The following is a 20,924-nucleotide window of genomic DNA, read 5'->3' as shown; positions in this document are numbered from 1 at the left end:
TGGTCCAAGTCCTTGGGTCCCTGCACCCGCATGGAAACCCGGAAGCAGCTCTTGGCTCCTGGCTTCAGATCAGCTCAGCTCTGGCTGTTGCAATCATTTGGGGAGTGAACCAGAGGATGGAAGACCCTTCTCTCTCTCTCTCTCTCTCTCTCTCTCTCTGGCTCTACCTCTCTCTGTAACTCTTTCAAATAAATAAAATAAATTAAAAAAAAAAAAAGTAACTGAAGGAAAATGTTTTTTTTTTTAAATATATATACTAAAAATTCTAAGAATGATGGAGAACAGACATAAGTAAAACCAGAGCCATTAGCAACATCTCTCAGTAACCAACAGAACTAGCACACTCCAAGAGGAAAAAGTATAGATACAGAAGAATGTAACATGATTAACCTGAACTGAGAAACATAGAATATTGCATCCCAAAAATTCAGAAACAACTGCTTTCCAAGTATATACAGAGAACTTGCAATCACTAACCATCTGATGAGCCATAAAGCAAATTTCAAAAAAATCTCATAACCTTAAGTATATAGTATTAAATTTTCTGTCCACTGGAATAAACAGAAATGGGTGAGCATAAATACATAAACAAATACATAATAGGCAGAACACAGAGGATTCTTACATCAGTGAAACCATTCTGGGTACATGTCATTATGTATCTGTACAAACCCACAGAACCAGAACATAAACTAGGGTCTTTGGATGATGATGATGATGTAGGATGTTAACACATCATTAGTACTGGATATTGACTGTGCAGAGGTTGTGCCTGTGCAGTGTGTAGTGGACATAGACTGTACTTGCTGCACAGTTCTGCTGCAAATCTACAAGTTACTCAAAAAATTTCAACTTTGTTTAAAAAAAAATCGATCAGTGTTAACATAGTAAGATATGTTATGGTACATAATCTCCCCCACCCCCACTGCATGGACACCTACACTACAGAGAAAGCTCCAAGTGGAAACATGATCACTGTCAGGAAGGAAGGTATGTGATGAATCTCAACCCTGTTAAAAATACTGGATGACAGATCTCTTCTACCCACATTTCACTGGCCAAGGCATATCAACGGCCACACCAAACTTAGAAAGCAGGAATCACAGTAAGAAACTACCTCAGATCCTCTGCCATAACCAAAGTTAAAAAGACTACAATACCAAATACTGATGAAGACGTGGACAAGAATAGACTCACTGCACTTTGGAAGACATTTTGCATTATCTACTAATAGTCTTCACAAGCCTAACATACCCTAGCAACTCCTCTCCTAAGCCTACTCAAGGAAACATACATGTGAATGCTTACAGCCATACCACTTAACACATTACCCCTGACGCCAGATGATAAGCCTCCTAGTCACCAACTGTGGAAATGTATCAAGTCTACCACTGCTTTCCCCAGCCCCACACCTTCTCCAGGCTGTCTAGCCAGTGACTAGCTGCAGGGAGGTACTAAACCAGGTCCACTCCTGCAGGACAAGGGACTCCTCAGAACTGTACTGCAGTCCTAAGGTTTTTCCTGCCCAATGTCCCTTCCTTCGCTTTCCCTATACAAACAACCAAACTGTGTGGGTCTGAGGGTTCCTCCCCAGTATTTCCCCCAATAAATCTACACCTAATCTCAACTTGATATTGTCTTGCTCTTGGGGAACCTGAACTTACAGTCTTGAACTGGAACAACCCAGTATTTTTCACCAGGACAATGAATAGCCAGCCACACATGAATGTACTACAATGGTATGGGACCCCATGGATGAAAGGCATGACAAAATGAGGGGCAGTTACACAGTTGGCGTCTGTCAAAACCCAGGAATCTGTAACTACTTTTGCATTTACACGACATTTCACAACTTAAAAAAATGTTTTCAAAGAAAAGGCAAAATTGAGAAATCAACAGTGCTCAAAACAAAGGGGAATTGGCTATTAATCTGAAGTATAAGAAGTTATTTGAAGCCAAGCATTCAATGCATTGTTACTATTTTATACAAATGCCCTCCTCCAATTTGTTATTAACTCAGATGTTATTTGAGCTAAGCACATCATGCTTTGTAACCACCTTACACAATGCCATCCTCCCCACCTGTTCCCTCATCACCTTTTTTAAGGATTTATTCATTTATTTGAAAGAATTACAGAGAGGCAGAAGCAGAGAGAGAGAGAGAGAGAGACAGAGACAGAGGTCTTCCATCCGATGGTACACTCCCCGGTGGCCACAACGGCCAGAGCTGCACCGATCCAAAGCCAGGAGATTCTTCAGGGTGTCCCACACTGGTGCAGGGGCCCAAACACTTGGGCCATCTTCTACTGCTTTCCCAGGCCACAGAGATATAGAGTGGGAGTAGAGCAGCCAGGACTCGAACTGGCGCCCATATGGGATACTGGCACTGCAGGCAGCAGCTTGACCTGCTACACCACAGCGCCAGCCCCACCTCTCATCTTAAAAGATTGCCATGAAGGGGCTGGGCTATGGCATTTGGGGGGAGGGAATACTATAGTGCTGGCGTCCCATATGGGCATCGGGGTAATTCCCAGCTGCTTCACTTATGATCCAGCTCCCTGCTAATGCACCTGAGAAAGCAGTGAAGAATGGCCCAAGTGCTTGGGCTCCTGCACCCACATGGGACACCCAGAAGAAGCTCCTGGCTTCCATATGTCCCAGCTCCAGCTGTTGTGGTCATTTGGGGAATAAAACAGTGTATGGACATATTTCTCTATCTCTACCCCTCTGTAACACTGCCTTTCAAATAAAAAACATATAAATCCTAAAAAGATTGCCATGAAGTACATTTAGCACCCTATTTCTAGGCAAACACTTAAACTATATAAATACCTTAACACATACAGCTGAGAACATACAGTTCTGTAACTTGCTTAATAAATGTTATGTTTTCCATACAGTAAATGATTCCACCAGTCTCTTATTTTTCATACTGTCAGAACACTCCAGCATATGAATATAATCATTCACCTTAATTCTATTATTGGGACAGTGTTTCTAATTTTTCACTGCTACAGTGAAACATTTTACACATACTTATTTATATACCAGTGCAAATTCACCTATACATCAATTCCCAGCAGCTGTACTGCAGGGTAAAAATATCTGCATTTCAGGGACTGGTGGTACGGCACAGTAGGCTAAGCCTCCACCTGTGGCGCCCACATCACGCATAGGCACCAATTCATGTTCCAGCTGCTCCTCTTCCAATCCAGCTCTCTGCTTATGGCCTGGGAAAGCAGCAGTAAACGGTCCAAGCGCTTGGGTCCCTGAACCCATGTGGGAGACCCTGAAGAAGCTCCTGGCTCCTGGCTTCAGATCAGTCCAGCTCCAGCAATTGCAGCTGTTTGGGGAATGAACCAGCAGATGGAAGACTTTTCTATCACTCCTTATGTATGTAACTCTACCTCTGAAATAGATCTCTGAGAAAATCTGCATTTTAAATTCTTTTAAAGCAGAGGCCCGGTGCTGTGGCATAGTGGGTAAAGTTGCTGCCTACAGTGCTGGCATCCCATATGGGTGCTGGCTGGAGACCCGGCTGCTCCCTCCTCTTCCAATCCAGCTCTCAGCTGTGGCCTGGGAAAGCTGTGCAAGATGACCCAAGTCCTTGAGCCCCTGAATCCACATGGGAGACCCAGAAGAAGCTCTTGGCTTCTGGCTTCAGATCGGCCCAACTCCAACAGTTGTGGCCATTTAGGGAGTGAACCAGTGAATGGAGGACTTCTCTCTCTGCCTCTCTGTAACTCCACCTTTCAAATAAACAGATCTTTTTTTAAAAAATAAAAATTCTTTTAGAGTGAAGCCACCCTAACAAAAATTTCCACCAAATTAATGCTGCATGTTTCAGGTGAACCTTAATAACATTACAGGTTGTGATGGGGGCTGACATCATGGCACAAAGGGTAGGGCCACCACTTGCAATGCCAGCATCCTATATGGGCACCAGCTCCATGTTAATGTGCCTGGGGAAGGCAGCAGACAACAGCCCAAATCCTGTGGCCCCTATACCCATGACATCCAGATGGAGTTCTAGGCTCCTGTCTGGCCTGGCCCTGCTCTGGCCTCTGCAGCCATTTAGGAAGTGAACCAGCAAATGAAATCTCTCTCTGTTTCTCCTTCCTCCTTCGAACTATGCCTTTCAAACAAACAAAATATTGAAAACAAAAAAGGCTCTGATGAAGTAAAATTATGAATGAACAGTACATAAGATTACTTTATCTTTTTAAAAAAGATTTATTTATTTATTTATTTGACAGGCAAAGTAACAGAAAGGGAGATCATCCACCTGCTGGTTCACTCCCCAATTGGCTATAACAGCAGGTCCGGGCCGGAAGTTCCATTTGGGTCTCCCATATGGGTAGCAGGGGTCCAAGTACTTGGGCCAACTTCTGATGCCCCCCACCCCCATGCATCAGTAGGAAGCTGGACCAGAAGCAAGAGTATCCAGGACTTTCCCCAGCACTCCAACATGAGAAGATGTATCACAAGCAGCTATATTTATCTTTTACTGAATCAATTTAAAGGCAAAACCTTCCAGGATTAAAAAATAATACCAGTGTAAACGAAAAAATTACTAACAGTTAACACCCAGAGATTAATCCTAAATAATAAAAGTCTTTAACATTTATCAAGACAGTCTTTTAGTAGTACATTTTGAAGTGCTTAAAATAATGTTTAATTAGCTTGGAGTGTTTTTTTTTTTTTTTGAAAAAGAATATTGAGAAATTTATGCTGCAAATACTGCCACCTACATGGGAGACCCAGATGAAATTCTGGGTCCTGGCTGTGGCCTGGATCAACCCTGGCTGTTGGTGGCCATTTAGGTGGGAGAACCAGCAAATAGAAGATCTCCCCCCCTTTCAGTCCATCTCCCCTCACCCCACTTCAAATAAACAAATCTTTAAAAAAAAAAAAAAAAAAAGGCAAGCACGGTTGAAATCAGAAAAGCCATGAGATGGAATTCTGGGAATTAGGGCAAGGGAAGGAAAGAAAGACTGGGATGGGAGAGCTGAGAAATACGACTGCAGTCACACATGAAAAAAAGCACAGCAAATAGTGCAATAGCAAAGCCCAGTAATGTTGGATGAGGTCATGGGATTTGGCAATACCACATTTACTGTTTAATGATATTGTCAGACTTCATTGGAGTAGCACAAATGGAGGATTGTTTTTATTTGTTTAAGGATAATGGAGGTTTAAACAGTTTTAAGTTGAGGTAAGGAACAGAAAAGGAGATTAAAGAAAACACTCTTCCAGTGCTTACACAAATGACTTAGTTGTCATCTCTCAATTCTACATGCCATTGTTGTTTGTGGAGAAATGATCTTGCTCTGCAGAATGCCAACTAAGAAGCCTAACTGAGCAAGACTGATGTTCTTTGTGAGCGGCAAGAAAATACTGCATTAATCTGGACAGGCAGAGAAAGTGAGCAGGAAGCTGGGAGTCCTCCCTACCTGCCCCTTCTGCCTTGAAAGATGCCCTCCTCTATCGGGAGCCCTCAATTTCCTTCTTCTCAGTACATCTTTCCTGACCCAACATCCTCACATTTTGGCCCTGCCTGTCTTTTCTTTTGAAAACTGCTCCTAAAAATAGAATTTTTTTAAAAAAAATTTTTAATGTGTAGCACAGGATGAAGCTAATTAGTAATTACTGTGTAAAATATTTTGATCAGATCTTTGGGAAAAAAATGTAGCTCCACATTACCACAATCATTATACTCTGGTAGCTTCTGTCCATGACGTTCCCAAGACCCCGCCTCCCTCCTCAGTTTGGATGGAGGAGTCCCACAGCCGATGCCATCACTTCTTTATTGGTGAGCTCATCATTATCAGTTCCTTATCCATTTTAGAGTACATTTTAAAAATCCTCTTTCCCTTTGTGGATTAATAAAATTATTTAGAGGGTTGATTTTTGTGAAACAGTTTCTAGGTTAACAGTGATCCACAAATAAGTGCAGCTGATGTTTAATCAAAAATATTCCGTGCAGAGGTATAATGCCACCCTTTGCTGCTTTCCCAGGCACGTCAGCAGGCAGCTGGTTAGAAGGGAATCAGCTAGCACTCCAGACTTATTGTTACTTGAAGCCAAAGACTACGGAGTTGCAGCATATAGAGCTAAGAACACTGAGCATAAAAGCCATCATCAATGTATTACCATTCCCATCCGAGAGATGCAAAAAACTTAGCTATGGTGGGGTATACCTAAAGGGGCTTTGAGAAGTTCTGCAAATCATCTGCCACACGCAAAACCACATGCATCTTTCTTAGGCTTCCTCAAAGAAATATGACCAAAAACAAGTCAGGACTTATTCCAGGGAACAGCTTCCCAAATCAATTTGTATTGCTATCTTGAACCATTAGGTGGCATTGTGGTATTTATACCCCATTGTTTACAATGGCAGTATTAATAAAAAAAAAAAAAAAAAAAAGATTGGCCCTGATATGCAAAATAGAGGACACAATGATGGAATAACCTTATAAACAGCAGCCTGTACTCTCCCCCACTAGACACACACTAGACAAGGGGAAGAGGTCCTTCTTTGAGACAATGTGGCTTCCTCCTTCATTCTAAGGTCTCTGGGTCTGTGCTCTGATGCACTGTGTGAAATGAACAATCCAAATCAAAATTCTATTCACCAGATCTAGAGCTTCTATTATTTACACAGGTCAAACAGACCTTAATATGATGGCACCTTTACAGACTATTCTGACCACGGGAACAATGCCCACCTGGTGTCTTTAAGGATTCAAGTTGAGTGGCAGCATTTCCCATGGTAACTTCTGACCTTCAGAGAAGAGTGTTCAAAGAGCTCTCAAGGATAGTGAGCGCACACAAATATATTTCATATAGCTGTGATGGAAAGCCTCAATTTTCAATCCTTCCAGGATGCCCCCCCCCCCCCATCACAAGATAATCCACTCTAACTTCCCAATCTCTGTAAGCCTTTAGACCCCTTCCTTGACAGTATACCAGGGGCAGTTCTTGCATCTCAACCTCATCTAGCCTAGGGCGCCTTTTGGTTTCAATCAACAGACTAAACTGACAAAGAGCCCTTTCCAATCCTTTTTTTTTTTAAAGATTTACTTTATTTATTTGAAAGAGTTACGGAGAGAGAGAGAGAGAGAGAGAGAGAGAGACACGTCTTCCACCCACTGATTCACTCCCTAGATGGCCACAACAGCCAGAGCTGGGCTGATCCGAAGCCAGGAGCTGGAGTGTCTTTCAGGTTTCCCACGCGGGTGCAGGGGCCCAAGAACTTGGGCCGTCTTCTACTGCTATCCCAGGCACAGCAGAGAGCTGGATCAGAAGAGGAGGAGCTGGGACTAGAACTAGCGCCCATATGGATTGCCGGTGCTTCAGGCCAGGGCTTTAACCTGCTGCGCCACAGTGCCGGCCCCTCCAATCCTTCTAGTTGAACACTGAATCTACTTAGTGGGCCCGTATCAATATATTTGGCCTGATCTTGATCTAACTTTAAATCCCTTCCTACTATCCTACTCCCATAAGGACCATTCCCACAAATATTTACCCAGGTTGCCATCTATGAAGTGGCAAAACTATATAGCATCTTTTGAAATATAGCATACCTCTTCAAGGGTATCTCATTACAGGTCCAGAAGGAAGAGCAGTAAGCTGAAAGCCAACTTTTTCAGGAGCAGCTACTGGGTTTTCAGTCAAGAGATGAAGTTCCCCTGGTTGGAACTAGAAAACCTTGGACAGGTTGCTTCTATGGCAAAGGTGGCTCAACAGCATTTAAGGGTTCAAGGTCTCCAACTTAACTGGAATCTGACCACAAGCTCCTAGTCCAATTTTCTGAATTCCATCCCTTACCAATAAACACCCTCACACACAAATTGGGAATTTCATTTGCATTGTCTTTTTGGGCAACCACTGAAACTTTCAGGTCCCTTATGTGGAACCTGAGCTAGGAATTCAAACCCCTGAGCTCATCTTCTGCTTTGTAATGTTTTGACTTGGCTGAGATGAACTTCATTCCCCAGAATGTTCTCTCATGTCGAGATTATCATCAACAACTGGACAGCACAGGAAAAGGAGCCGCCAACCTGGCTTGCACATGCTGCTCAGCTGAGCCTTTGTCTCACATGAGGCAGTCCTGGGCTGCAACTGCTTCTCCAATAACTGTGAAACCCTCCACCTTCCCCAGGGTGCTCCTTGAGCCTCCCTCAACCCCACCTGCCCCAGGCCAGAAGTGTACTCCAGTCCATACCACAAGCCTGGCGCTCAGGTAGGGTACCCACCCATTCAACCAGGATCAGAGGCAACAGGAACCAGCACGCTTTCCGTGCATCCAGCCTACGGCTTCCAGCTCCCTGTTCTCCCCCCCCCCCCCTTTCTAACACTCTTTCTTTTCCAAATGTCTGCCCTCTGGACTTCACACTTCAGCTTTATAGAGACTACTTAAACAGCTCCACACTGTAAACTCAAATTCCTGTAACAAATCTCTTAACGCAAACACACACCTCCAACCATGGATATTTTTTTCTTTTATCCACTCTAGTAGTTCCATTTTTGATTCCTATCTATAGGATCCTGAAAAAAATTACAATTAAAATTCCGACATACTTATTTATTTTTTAAAGATTTATTTATTTATTTATTTGAAAGAGTTATACAGAGGTGGGGGAGGAGATCTTCCATCCGCTGATTCACTCCCCAATTGGCTGCAAAGTCCGAAGCTGCGCCGATCCAGAGCCAGGAGCCAGGAGCCAGGAGCCAGGAGCCTCCTCCAGGTTTCCCATGTGGTTGCAGAGGCACAAGGATTTCGGCCATCTTCTACTGCTTTCTCAGACCACAGCAGAGAGCTGGATTGGAAGTGGAACAGCCAGGACTCGAACTGGCGCCCATATGGGATGCTGGCACTGCAGGTGGCAGCTTTACCCACTACGCCACAGCGCTGGCCCCCAGAAATACTTATTTAATAATCACTATACAATAGTCAGTTGTGCAGCAGACCAGATACTTAACTACACAATCTCAATTTCCCAATTATTTAATACTAACCACTGCACCAGGTAGCTTTAGCACTCACAGCCCAGACACTGAGCTAAGTACTAGAAAAGTAATTAGGGCCAAAACCAGGAACAATCTCCACTTTGATGAAGCTCAGACTCTGTGAAAACTAGAATTAATTAATTGCATAAACTAATATAACAGGAGGATTTTGGTAAGCACTAAAGGACCTGACTTCAGGGAGTTCAAGAAAAAATGTATTGAAAAAAATGATGGCTGTCATAGAAGGTAATGGCTATCAGTGGAGACTTAAATCTCTCTGCTTCTTATATAATTTGAAAACTCACACAGAGAAATTTCATGAAAAAGTGACACTTGAGTCAAACTGTAAAAGGCTAGGAACAACTCACACAAGCAAAGCAAAGCATTAGAAGCAGAGGAAAAGAAAAGAGAGGATAGTGGGCAAAGGAGGCTGAATCAGGCCTGAAACAGCAAGAGCTAAGAAAGCAGGCAGAATCCGGTACAGGATGAGGTAGGCCCAAGGGGCATAGTGGTCCCTTCTTATCCATGGTTTCTCTTCCCAGGCTTTCAATTACTTGTAGCCAATCGCAGTCTAGAAATATAAGAGAATAAACAATCCACGCTGTGAACTGTACGCTGCTGGAAGAAACATGGTAAAATCTTACGCTGTCAGCTTTGTCCCACCTAAGACACAAATCATTCTTTTGTCCGGTAAATCCATGGCATATATGCTACCCTCCCAATTATCACTTAGCAGCTGTCTCCATTTTCAGGTTAACTATAGCAATACTGCAGTGCTTATGTACAAGTAACCGTTATTTTATTCATGGCCTGGACGCCAGAGAAGTATCGTCAACTGGAAAGGTGAAAGCTGTCGACTTGAGAGAAAAACAAAACTCAAAAGCTGAGGTTACTAAGATCTATAGGATGAACAAATCTTCTATTGGAGAAATTATGAAGAAGGAAAGAGAAAATTGTGCCTGGCTCTCTCACAGGCTGCCCAACCAGGGTGAGGGGCAACAGGAACTGGCACAGCTTTCCACGCATCCTGGAAGCATGTGGCTTCCAGCTTCTTGTTCTTCCCCTACTGTATATCCCTCAAACCGCATCTCGAACTGCAAAACGTATGGCCACAGTGAGTGGTAAGTGCTTAGTTTAGATGAAAAAGGCATTAAGTTTGTGGGTGGAAGTTATGAACAGAAACAATGTTCCAACTGATGGAATATGTTATACCAGAAAATACCAGATTCTACACCAAAACTTTATCAAGGTATCCCTTCAAATGAAGTGACATCAAACCATTTACTCCAAGTGAGGAATGGTTAGATACACTCAAGTTTACAAATTAAAACTTTATCATAGGTATTTATGTGGGGGGGGGGGGTATATACAGCGTTTGGTAACATACAGCTTCCAGCATCCATGGGTTCTTGGAGCATCCAGTCCACACACAAGGGATGACTATTATTCACGCCTGTGGCTATGTTGTATTTTTGTGCTTTAAGCAATGGGAAGTAAAAAGGTAACATAGTAAGGTCTTTTTAAAATTTAATTCCTGACATTAACAAATTACAAATATATTTACCTTTTATCCAACAACCTCACTATTTTAATGCCACACCACAAAAATATAAAACAATGCATAATTATTTATTCACTGCAAAATATCTGTAACAGCAACAGAACATAAGCAATTCAAGTGTTCATCATCAGGAGATTAAGTTCCAAGTGCAAAAGAATGCAGAGCTCCATGAAGTGATTTCCACAATATATAGTCATCCCTCAGTATCCATGGGGGATTGGGTCCAGAACCTCACGGATACCAAAATGCATTGACACTCAAGTCCCTTATATAAAATGGTCTAGGAGTCTCAGCTGTGGCATAGCAGGTAAAGCTGCCACCTGGAACACCAGCACCCCATATGGGCACCAGTTCCAGTCCCAGCTGCTCCACTTCTGATACAGCTCCCTGCTAATGCCCTTGGGAAAGCAGCAAAAGACAAGCCTCTGCGCCCACATGGGAGACCCAGAAGAAGCTCCTGGCTTCAGATGGCCCAGCTCCTACCATTGTGGCCATCTGGGGAGTGAACCAGCAGATGGAAGATCTTTATCTGTCTTCTGTTAACTGCCTTTCAAATAAATTAATCTAAAAAAAAAAAAAAAAGTCTAGTACGCACATAACCCATGCCTATTCTCCCACAGACTTCAGGTTTAAGCAATACTTAGCACAATATGATGAACACTATGTTAATGTTTGTTATAATGTACTGTTTAGAGAATGACGAGGAAAAACACTCTGAACATGTTCAGTACAGACAACTTTCCCAAGTTTTTTCAATCCACAGTTGGTTGCATTCACAGATGCAGAACCCATATATATGGAGGCCAACTGTATTAGGTAAAAAAGAATAAACTGTAACTGTACACAGAATGCTACCTGCTGTGTAAGAAAAGGAAATAGAAACAGATGTATGCAGGGCAGGCATTTGGCATGGCAGCTGAGAAACCAGCGGGGACATGCACATCCCAATCCAGATGCTTAGAGTCCCAGTTCTGGCTCTTGACTCCAGCTTCCTGTTAATGTAGACCCTGGGTGGCAGCTGTGATAGTTCAAGTGATTGGGTTCCTGTCATCCAAGCAGGAGACCTAAGTTCCTGGCTCCTGGCCTCAGTACCCTGCCCAGGGATGTTTCAAGCATCTGGGGAGTAAACCACTGGACAGGTGCTCTCTTTGTACCTCTGAAAAAAAAAAGTTTCAAAAAACTGAAACCAAAGGTAAACCTACAGGACTTTGTTAGTCTCTAAATACAACATGTATAGTGTAGGATATAGCAATTATACAAATGTTGCTAAGAATGCAAATTTTTAGTGATAGAGAAATGAAGTTTGAAAACCTTATGATGGGGCCGGCGCTGTGGCACAGCAGGTTAACACCCTTGCCTGAAGTGACAGCATCTCATATGGGCACCAGTTCATGAGCCGGCTGCTCCACTTCCGATCAAGCTCTCTGCTATGGCCTGGGATAGCAGTGAAAGAAGGCCCAAGTTCTCAGATCCCTGCACCGGCATGGGAGACCTGAAGAGGCTCGTGGCTTTGGATCCGCACAGCTCTGGTTGTTGCAGCCAACTAGAGAGTGAACCATCAGATGGAAGACCTTTCTCTCTGTCTCTCTCTCTCTCTCTCACTGTCTACAACTCAAACTGTGAAATAAATTAAAAAAAAAAAAAAAGAGAGAGAGAGAAAGCAGGGCCAGTGCTGTGGCATAGTGGGTAAAGCTGCAGCCATCTCATATGGAAGCTGGTTCAAATCTCGGCTGCTCTTCTTCCAATCCAGCTCTCTACTATGGCCTGGGAAAGCAGAAGATGGCCCCAGCACTTGGGCCCCTGCACTCCCATGGGACACCCGAAAGAAGCTCCTGGCTTCAGATCAGCCCAGCTCCAGCCATTGCAGCCATTTGGGGAGTAAACCAATGGATGGAAGAACCTTTCTCTTTCTCTCCCTTTCACTGTCTGTAACTCTACCTCTCAAATAAATGAATCTTTCCAAAAGGGGGATGGGGGGAGCAGGGGCGATGTAGTGGCATAGCAGGTAAAGCTGCTGCCTGAGGTGCCGGCATATCATATGGGCACTGTATCCCAGCTGCTCCACTTTCAAATCCAGCTCCCTGCTAACAGCCTAGGATGAGCATGAGCAGAAGAGCGCTTGAGTGCTTGGGCCCCTGCCACCCACATGAGAGACCCAAGCAAAACTGGCTTTCAGCCTGGCCCAGTGCTGGCCACTGCAGCCATCTGGGGATGGAAATTCTCATTCCTCCCCCCACCCCATAACTTTCAAATAAACAAATCTTTAAAAAGAGAGAAAGCAAAAAGAAAGTAATTCAAACCCCTTAGAAAGAAAGAAAGAAAGAAAGAAAGAAAGAAAGAAAGAGAGAGAGAGAGAGAGAGAGAGAGAGGGAGGGAGGGAGGGAGGGAGGGAGGGGAGGGGAGGGGAGGGGAGGGGAGGGGAGGGGAGGGGAGGGGAAGCAAGCCAGCCAGCCACTGTAACAAAGAGAACATTCTTTCCTTACCTTATTACCTGTGTTAGAACCCAGTGCAGGCTAGTTTAGAGTAACTTAAGGCTAGTCATAATTCACACACATGGTATGACTATTTAAATCAAGCATTAAACCTGTTATAAAACTACGAACTAAACAGCTATAAACATAATCTAGATGTAACACACTGTATGTATCAAATATTTGGGAGTGTGATTACAGAAATGAATCAAGTGTTACCCAAATAATGAAAATATATAATATAGGTTAAAAAATTTCTGTTTTTAAAAGCCACTCTTGGCCGGCGCCGCGGCTCACTAGGCTAATCCTCCGCCTAGCGGCGCCGGCACACCGGGTTCTAGTCCCGGTCGGGGCGCCGGATTCTGTCCCGGTTGCCCCTCTTCCAGGCCAGCCCTCTGCTGTGGCCCGGGAGTGCAGTGGAGGATGGCCCAGGTGCTTGGGCCCTGCACCCCATGGAAGACCAGGAAAAGCACCTGGCTCCTGGCTCCTACCATCGGATCAGCGCGGTGCGCCAGCCGCATCGCGCTGGCCGCGGCGGCCATTGGAGGGTGAACCAACGGCAAAAGGAAGACCTTTCTCTCTGTCTCTCTCTCTCACTGTCCACTCTGCCTGTCAAAAAAAAAAAAAAAAAAAAAGCCACTCTTATAATTTAAAAACATTTCAAGTAGTATAGAAAATGATGTGCCAGTTTCTTCACTTACTCTCTCACCTTGTGGAATGCACCCTCCCTCCCTCTTTGCCCCCTAGAGACAGTGGACACAGCACTCAAAGCACTCAATATTGCGAGTCCAGGGCAGTTCCTCCTGCCTCAGATGACTTCATCCACTTTCCCAACAGGCAAGCCAGCCTAGTCCTGCACTGGCAGGCCCCTCCAATCAACTTCTGAAAACGGGTCCGATCCTACCCCCTGCCCTCCAGTGGATTTTCCCCACCTATACAATATATACCAACTGTCTGAATGTGCTATGTAAAATATAAAATCTGGTCCCAGGGGCTGGCAGGCAGGTACAGTCACCACCTGTGACGCCAGCATCCCATATGAGTGCCAGTTTCTTCATGTCCCAACTGCTCTGCTTCCAATCCAGCTCTATGCTAATGGCCTGGGAAAAGCGGGAGATGTTTGGACCCCTACCACCCACATGGAGTGAGACCCAGATGAAGCTCCTGACTTTGAACTGACCCAGCCCTGACTGTTGTGGCCATCTGGGGAGTCAATCAGTGGGTGGAAGTCTCTCTCTCCCTCCAATTCTGACTTTCAAATAAATAAAAGCTTTAAAAAATTAAAATAAAAAACAAAATTTTGTCCCAAATTCATGCCTAGATGGACCAGCAGTAGGAAACAATAGTAACAACATCATCTTCAATGTCAACTAGGCATTTACTATACAGTAGGAGACCTACTGATCCTGTTACCTCAGTTAAACTTGCCCAAGGAGGTAAGTTCCCTTCTCTTATTACCAACACATTCACACAGGAATGGTAAGAGATAACTGGGATTCTAATGTAAGAGTGTCTCCCACCCTGCTCCTGCTGTCCTCTCTACCTGCACTTCTCTCCTCTCCTAACACTCTCTTAAAAAAAAAAAAAAAAGATTTTGTTTATTTGAGAGGCAGAGTAACAGAGAGGGAGAGACAAGAAAGGTCTTACATCCACTGGTTCATTCCCCAAATGGCCACAACAGCCAGAGCTGGGCAACGCTAAAGCCAGGAGCCAGTAGCTTCTTTCAGGTCTCCCAGGTGAGTACAGGGCCCAAGGATTTGGGCGGTCTTCCACTGCTTTCCCAGGCCATAAGCAGAGAGCTGGAACAGAAGAGGAGCAGCACGACACAAATCAGCACCCATATGGGATGCAGGTGCCACAGGAAGCTTAGCCTACCATGCCACAGTACCACCCCTCTCCTAACACTCTTAACCCTACTGTAGCATCACTTTGTCTTCCCAGACAACCTTCAGCATAGAACTCCCAAATCCCATGCATGAATATCTTCCCTCTCAAGCTGTAATATATTTTTATGTATTTAAGGCATACACAACTTGTTCTAGAAAGGACTTATGGCAAAGCTAAGTACATAAAATAGACATCCAGTAAAGATTTAAATTAAAACTAATTTGGATTAAATACTGAGATAAAACTAAGCAAACTGTTTGCTTCAACGTGAAAAAAAAATCATGCTGTACTACACCATAGCTCAGAAGTGGAAAGGGGAAGGACATCAGCATTTACTGGCACCAGCTGTAGTATTTCAGGAAGTGTACTAGAAACTATGAAGTCCCTTCATTTAATACTCACGACAGCCTCACAAGTTTCATCCAGGAGCTGGCGCTATGGCACAGCAGGTAAAGCCGCGGCCTGCAGCACCGGCATCCCATATGGGCACCGGTTCGAGTCCCAGCTGCTCCACTTCCCATCTAGCTCTCTGCTATGCCCTGGGAAAGCAGAAGATGGCCCAACTCCTTGGGCCCCTGCACCCACAAGGGAAACCCGGAAGAAGCTCCTGACTCCTGGCTTCGGATCGGCACAGCTCCTGCCGTTGCAGCCAGTTGGGGAGTGAACCAGCAGATGGAAGACCTCCCTCTCTCTGCCTCTCTGTAACTCTGCCTTTCAAATAAAATAATTAAATCTTAAAATAATAGATAGGCTTCATCCCAGTGTAAAACTAAGGAATTTAAGACTACGGGGGAGAAGACCCAGCATAGCAGGTAGAACAGCTGCCTGCAGTACCGGCATCCCATATGGGTGGCAATTTGAGTCCCAGCTGCTTCACTTCCAATTCAACTAGCTCCCTATAATACACTTGAGAAAGCAGCAGAGGATGGCCCAAGTCCTTGGTCCTCTGCACCCACATGGGAGACCTGGCAGAAGCTCCTGGGTTCAGCCTGGCCTAGCCCTGGCCATTGTGGACATTTGGGAAGTGAACCAAGGATGGAAGACCTCTCCCCCAGTCCACCCCCTGCCTCTCTCTCTAACTCTTTCAAATAAATAAATCTTTAAAAGGGGCCAGCACTGTGGCTAGCAGGTAAAGCCGCTGCCTGCAGTGCCGGCATCCCATATGGGCTCCTGTTCCAGCTGCTCAAGTTCCCATCCAGCTCTCTGCTATGGCCTGGGAAAGCAGCAGAAGATGATCCAAGTCCTTGGGCCCCTGCATCCATGTGGGAGACCCTAAAGAAGCTCCTGGCTTCGGATCGGTGCAGCTCTGGCCATTGTGGCCAATTGGGGAGTGAACCAGCAGATGGATGACCTCTCTCTCTCTCTGCCTCTCCTTCTCTCTCTCTGTGTAACTCTTTCAAATAACTAAAATCTTTAAAAAATAAATAAATAAAAAGAACATAAAGGCTACAGTAGGGCCAGCATTGAGTCCCAGCTGCTCCACTTCTAATTCAGATCCCTGCTAAAGTAGCTGAGAAAGCAGTGAAAGATGGCTCAAGTACTTGGACCACTGTCCCCACGTGGGAGACCCGGAAGAAGCTCCTGGCTCCAGATCAGCCCAGCTCCAGCCTTCACGGGCATTTGGGGAACAAACCAGCAGATGGAAGATCTCTCTCAGTCTTTCAGATAATTAAATCATTAACAACAATAAAAAAGACTATGGTGATGAATCAGCTTTGTGGCTTTTGACTAGTAAGGAATGGGACTCAATTTCAACCTGGTTGTTTCTGACATGAAAGACCATGCTAACTCCGGAGTCACAACCCTTTCACAATATCATAAATTCGAATTTGAACAAAATATTTGTGTACAAGCAGGTAAGTCATTGGCTGGGAAGTGAACACACTGTTATTAGTCAAACTTATTCTAGTTAAAACCAAAAACTCTCGGTCGGCGCCGCGGTTCAATAGGCTAATCCTCCGCCTTGTGGCACCGGCACACCGGGTTCTAGTTCCGGTCGGGGCGCCGGATTCTGTCCCGGTTGCCCCCCTTCCAGGCCAGCTCTCTGCTGTGGCCAGGGAATGCAGTGGAGGATGGCCCAAGTGCTTGGGCCCTGCACCCCATGGGAGACCAGGATAAGTACCTGGCTCCTGCCATTGGATCAGCGCGGTGCGCCGGCCGCGGTGGCCATTGAAGCGTGAACCAACGGCAAAAGGAAGACCTTTCTCTCTGTCTCTCTCTCACTGTCCACTCTACCTGTCCAAAAAAAAAAAAAAAGAGAGAGAGACCAAAAACTCTCATGACTTGTTAATGCTACAGCCAAACATGAGGTCCTATTCACAGTATAGGTCCTATTCACAGCAGAAGCACACTCAAACCTCATCAACATCATGATTCTCAGTTCACAAGGGCAAAAGATATTGAAGATAACACTTCAAAGACAGTGTTAAATAAAAATTACAGGCGGCTTTTGGGCCTAGGCTCCTGCAGCAGGCCCCAACAGATCAGACTAAAACTCAAAACAGGGTCACTCACACTGAAGTTCCGTAACACCAAACTGAAACCAAGTTATTTTCTGACTTTGCCAGAAATCAGAAGGGATAACCACCAAATCTTCCAAGCAGGCCAAGGGCTATTTCAATCAGCATAATAAAGTTCCCTCCGTGCTAATCCTTACAAAAAAGCAACCTGATGCAATCTGGAATTAACCAGTTATTCTTCTATTGTCCTGTCTCTGGGTTCCCAACATACAAGGAAAGTACTTTGGAATGATCGATCTGCTCTTTGTTCTTTGTTCTTACTTTCTTCAGCCCTTCCACTAAGACCAGCCTCTGCTTGGCCGGCTGGAACCCTTTACTTCATGGGATGGGGTGTTGCAGGCGTCTGGGATCACAAGGTCAATCAGCATCTTCAGGAGCAGGCAATTAGCCCAGCGCTGGAGATGCCCGCACCCCAAGCTGGAATGTGGGAGGTGAGTGCTGACTCCCACTCCTGACTACGGAACCTGGGAGGCACTGGAGGTGATGAATCAAGCGGTTGCTTCCCATCACCTACAGGGGAGACCTGATGGAGTTCCCAACTCCTAGCCAGGCACAGCCCCCACCTCTAAGAGCATCTGGGAAATGAACCAACAAGCAGATGCTCCCTCTCTCTCTTTCAAATTCAGTTAAAAAATGTTCAGCTGTTGTAATTTTGACCTTCGAAAACACCAGTGACCAACATGTCACAACGACTTTTCCCAGGGAGCATCCACTGTTCCTGGATAACAAGGACACTCACTGCACACCAAAAACCAAACCAAAAAAGGGTTCTGAGCCAAATATGGAAAACTCAACTGAAGTAATTCTCAGAATCTCCAACATGCTAACGTGAACTGTGACCCCAAGGGAAGAAAAGACTGGGCACTGTTTCCCAAACTTACTTGACCTAGGAACCTCTCAGCATCAGCATTACAAAGAATGCCACCTAAAAGCAACAGGGCTTCAGGCATTCACTGATACCTTGTACTGTTATTTTGCTCTGAACTGGTAATTAAAGGCACTTTCGGAAATAGTCCCCTCAGCAGGTTCCACAACTACAAACAAGCGTCCACGGAAAATACTCAACACAAAACTGCCTCTGAACTCAGTGCGTGCAGACTTTATTCTTGTTGCTGTTTCCTAAGTGATACAGCCTAACGACTATCTACGTGGGGCTCACACTGTGCTACAAGCATTCAGGAAAACTTGTGTGTGTTCTAGCAAAATACTGAGCAACAAAGATTTTGGTGTCTTCCAGGAGGATGGTCCTGGACCCAAAAGCCCCTGGGACACAGATACAACTTCATTGGCAAAAATCTGGACTCAAAAAAATCCAAAAATCGAAACTTTTTTTTTTTTTTTAAACTCCAAACATAAAGGACTAACAGCACATGTACTGGACCTTTCGCCTGACCCATTTCACATGCATTTGAACAGTAACCACTTTGCTACTCAAAAACTATAGAAATTCCTTTTTATCTCTCCTAAGAAACTCACACCATCCATAATTTTCGGCATAAAAATATTGCGTAACCTTAGTATGTAATTACCAAATCCGACAATGAAAGTCCCGTCAATTACTAGTTACAACAAATTTTTTTTTTTTTTTTTTTGGTGTTTGCTCATCAAACAAGGAGGAGGGGCGAGAAGTTGGAAGAAGCCTCGAATCACTTAACCTCTCACAGCCTCTGAGTGCTCCAGAGAGTCCCACAACACGTCCAGGTAGAAACCCCAGTTCCGGCGAAATGCTCACTGCCTTACAAAAGCTATGCTGAAAGCAATCACCGTTACCTTCTTCAATCCTTTCCAGAGCGCACAGCGTTTTCTTCTAGAAAATTCGAACAGAAGAAAAGTCACACAGGTCTTCGCATTTTGGCACGAGTGTCGTCTCCGGCACAAGGCACGCGCTCCACACTGGAATCCTGTTCCACACCTCGACGTGCCTCGTGCTTTTTTGCTGGACACGCCAGAGCGGCCCAGCCACCCGCAGCAGCAGCAGCAGCAGCAGCAGCAACACTCCTACATGTACGGAAAACCCTCTCCTGAACCCGGAGTCAATCCTCAGATCATAAAAGGCGCATCAGCGCAAAAAACAACTGCGTAAACAAACTTACGACGTTTGTCGCCAAGCCGATCCTCAGCAGCACCCTCTGCGACGCCGAGGGCGCACCATCGACCACCACGCCACCCGCGGGGCCGGGGCCGCAGCCCCCCAGCTCCCGCGAGCGCCCAAGGTCACCGGGGATGGGGGCGCCGCACCCCCGGCCTCGGGGCAGCCCGCGAGGGCCTGCACCCCGGGGACCCGCCCCGGGGGGTCCCACCGCCGCCCGCCGGGGTTACGCAACGCCCCTCACTCGCGTGCGCAGGCCCCCTCCCCGCCCGCGCGGGCCACCCCCGCCCGGCTCCGAACAAAGCGCGCGCTGAGGGGCCGCGCCGGGCCGCGCCGCCATGTTGGCGGGACGCGGGGGGCGGCGAACAAAGGCGCGCACGGCCGCCCCGGCCCGGCCCGGCCGGCAGGGGGCGCTGTGCGGGCGCCGCCCGCGGACAATGCGCCCCGGGCCCGCGGGCTGCGCTCACCTGCGCCCCCGGCCGCCGCCGCGCCCCCGACAGCCCGCGACCCACTCAACCCACAAGACCCCCGCCGAGCCGAGCCTGGGCCTCACCTGCTGGCCGCCAAGGCCGCCGTCCGCAGGCCCCGCGGGTCCGCCCGCTGCTCCTTCTCGCTCCCGCCGGCCCCAGCCCGAGCCAGACGGCGCCTCCCCGCCCCCGCTCCGCGCCGCGGCCGCCGCCCGCCCCCCAGTCGCCACGGCGCACGCGCAGTGCGCCCGCCGAACTGCGACGGCCGCGCCGCCCCGGCGCCCGGCGCCGACGGCCACACTGCGCAGGCGCGGGAGCGGGGCGGGGCTGGTGCTGAGCCGGGGCGGGGCCTGGCGCCGCTCACCTGGCGGGCGGGGCGCGGGCCCCCGGCGGCCAGGTGCGCGGTGGGAGCCCTCGCCGAGCCGGGGAGAGGCTGCGGGGGCGCGGCTTCTCCGGGGAGGCAGGCGGCTTGCTCGGGTCGGGGCTCGTTTTCGCGCAGTAGGAAGACTGGCGAGGAAGGACCGGCCCCCTTTGTCCTAGGACGTCAACAGCGATTCGTCGTGAGGCTTGCGCGTAGCAGACAGTGATGAAGCTGGGTCACATGGCGCCGCCGTGCGCAGGACAGGTGAGCGCTGCGCAGCGGCTCTACGTTCGGGTGGAGGACCGCAGGATGCGAGCCCTTTAAAAGGACGGTGCTGCTGCCTGAGGCTCCCTGGAAAAACGTCTTCCTCCCCACCTCACTGCGGAGAGAGCGAAGCTAACCGGCGTCGTCACCGCTCGCTCCGCGGTCGCCTGCCCGGGCCGCTCGGATTAGCTGGAACGCCACGGCCGGAATGCACCTGCGACCCCCGCGCTGGGCCCGGTGCCGTGGGGGCTGGGCGCCCAGAGCAGAAGAGCCCCCCCCCCGGGACTGCCCCC

At 47.0% G+C, this 20,924-nt stretch overlaps 1 protein-coding gene across 6 annotated transcripts in view; it reads right to left on the bottom strand.

Moving 5' to 3' along the window:
- SPIN1 (spindlin 1) overlaps nt 1-20,231 on the bottom strand; it is a 73,464-nt gene extending 53,233 nt beyond the window's left edge. For 2 of the 6 annotated variants that reach the window (XM_051847531.2, XM_070049310.1), the window contains exons 1-2: nt 20,093-20,221; nt 19,221-19,448 (exon numbers count right to left, since the gene is read on the bottom strand). The gene's annotated coding sequence lies outside the window, so the exon portion shown is untranslated. Of the gene's footprint in view, nt 1-19,220; nt 19,449-19,543; nt 19,684-20,092 lie in introns of those variants that run through there. The other 4 variants (XM_070049311.1, XM_051847543.2, XM_051847563.2 and 1 more) reach the window with 4 other exon arrangements.
- Between the last annotated feature and the right edge of the window lie 693 nt (nt 20,232-20,924).

The sequence above is a fragment of the Oryctolagus cuniculus genome, chromosome 1 (genome assembly GCF_964237555.1).
Source record: "Oryctolagus cuniculus chromosome 1, mOryCun1.1, whole genome shotgun sequence".
NCBI lineage: Eukaryota > Metazoa > Chordata > Mammalia > Lagomorpha > Leporidae > Oryctolagus > Oryctolagus cuniculus.
This window is presented reverse-complemented; position numbering and strand designations above follow the sequence as displayed.